Source organism: Cyphomyrmex costatus, unplaced genomic scaffold, assembly GCF_001594065.2.
Source record: "Cyphomyrmex costatus isolate MS0001 unplaced genomic scaffold, Ccosl1.0 scaffold550, whole genome shotgun sequence".
In the NCBI taxonomy this organism is placed as follows: Eukaryota; Metazoa; Arthropoda; class Insecta; order Hymenoptera; family Formicidae; genus Cyphomyrmex; species Cyphomyrmex costatus.
The window spans coordinates 37900-40274 of record NW_017279709.1 but is presented as its reverse complement, the minus strand read 5'-3'; positions in this window follow the sequence as shown (position 1 = coordinate 40274).

Sequence of the window (2375 nt, the reverse complement as noted above, 5' to 3'; positions counted from 1 at the left end):
GTGTCTCAGCACTTGCGAGAATTTGCGAATATCGATAGACCTCTGATGGCGGGTCGACGTAGTAATATTCTTCGCAATATTTATCCAAGGTAAGAAATAACGTTCTATTAATATATGTAATCCCCCCAAATTGCGCGCCGAACAATTGTCGGTCTTGCAACGCAAATCTAATAATCTGATTTTTAAATGTCCCCTCTTCTTAATTATTGCGCGCCGAAAGATTTTCGGTCTTGCAACGCAACTCTAATAATCTGAAATATCCCCCCTCCTAAATATTTGCGCGCCGAAGGATTTTCGGTCTTGAAACGCAATTATAAATGCTAAATCTAATTTTTACTTAATGAATAGACTAACAATGTACTACCCGCGTTGTTACAGCCCGCGGTTTGAAAACAAATAATTGAAGAATTAAAGGACTCTTTTATATAACAATAATTAATATGTTAAAAATGGCGAATAAGAGTCAAACTACGTCGACCCGCCATCAGAGGTCTATCGATATTCGCAAATTCTCGCAAGTGCTGAGACACGCGTATATCTCTTTATATAGCATCTCGATTTAATAACTTACACCGGCGTCTAAGGTAAGCTTCCATTACAATACCTTACTGATGAGACCAGTAGTGGAAGCCGGGACGAAACGCCAAAAATTACGTGATATTCTTCGCAATATAGAATATTAGTATAAATTATCAGATTCAGATTTTAAATTGTAATTTGACTCTTATTCGCCATTTTTAACGTATTAATTATTGTTATATAAAAGAGTCCTTTAATTCTTCAATTATTTGTTTTCTAATCAGTTTTTAGAATCTAGTATTATTTTGCTGTAGCTACAAAAGGTCTGGTTCAGCCAACTTTAAGTGCGGGGAAACTTCATATTACCTGGTATTAGAATTACCATTTTCGGATCAGAACATGCTCAGAATTTTGCAAATTCTGAGCATGTTCTGATCCGAAAATGGTAATTCTAATACCAGCATTCTAAAGTAGTAGAAAAAATACACAAAAAAGGTTATTTAGAAGTTAACCAAATATGACCTTCATAACCTAAAAAATCACTGAAAATATCAAATATTTCTCCTAGTTATAGTACTCAGCCTATCTGCATATCAATTTGTAATATTTTATATTGAAGTGCAGTTGAAAAAATATTCATGTTAGCGTGTTCAGCGAATAATATGAAGTTTCCCCGCACCTAAAGTTGGCTGAACCAGACCTTTTGTAGCTACAGCAAAATAATACTAGATTCTAAAAACTGATTAGAAAATTTCTAGAGTATTTTTCTGTCTTCTATCACCTATTGAGCTATTTAATTTTTAGGTTATGTGCCAATAACATGGAAAAAATGCGAAAAAATCATTTTTTATCAAATTTTGAACATGTTCCGGTCCGAAAATGCTAATTCTAAGACCAGCATGCTGAAGTACGTGAAAAAATACACCAGAGAATGTTATTTAGAATTTGGCCAAATATAACCTTCATAACCTAAAAAATCATTGAAATGTTCATGTATTTTTCATAGCTACAGTTTTGATCAAAAAAATCTGAAAAAAATTAGGATGTTTTCTTACCCAAAAACTCACGTTCATGAATTTTTTCAGATTTTTTGGAGAAAACAGTTGAGCAGTAGAAATTTTTTTCTAAAAAACACGTTTTTTACGTTAGGAGCAACCCATTATCACCTAGGGGGCTGAAATTTGGGCTGAAGGAGTTTTTAAATATGCCCTATCAAATGGCCAATTCCAAATAATAATCCAGGCTAGGGCAGTTTTGACCTTCTTATCCCGCTATAGCCTTTTCAATAAATCTTCGATAGTATCCTGTTAATCCGAGAAATTGTTTAATATTTTTTCGAATCTTTGGTGTAGGAAAATTTTTAACAGCTGCTATTTTAGCGGGGTCAGGTTGAACTCCATGTTCCGTTATAATGTGTCCAAGGTAAATTACTTCTCTTTTTAAAAATTCACATTTATCTGGTTGTAGTCAGAGATTTGCATCAGATAATCTTTTCATAAGTCTGTCGAATTTTATTTCGTGTTCTTCGAGTGAGTGTGCGTATATAACGATATCATCAAGATATACAAATAGTTCGATATCTTGTAATCCAGATAAAACTTGATCCATTAAGCGTTGAAATGTAGCGGGGGCATTTTTAAGTCCAAATGGCATTTGGTTATATTGAAAGTGTCCGTAGAGAGTGGAGAATGCAGTTTTATATTTGTCTTCGTTGCTCATTTTTATTTGATGAAATCCAGAGGCTAAATCGAATACAGAAAAATATTTTGCACTTCCAAGTTGATCAAGTATGTCGACGATATTCGGTAAAGGGTATGCATCACCGATGGTTTTTTCATTGAGTGCGCGAAAATCTA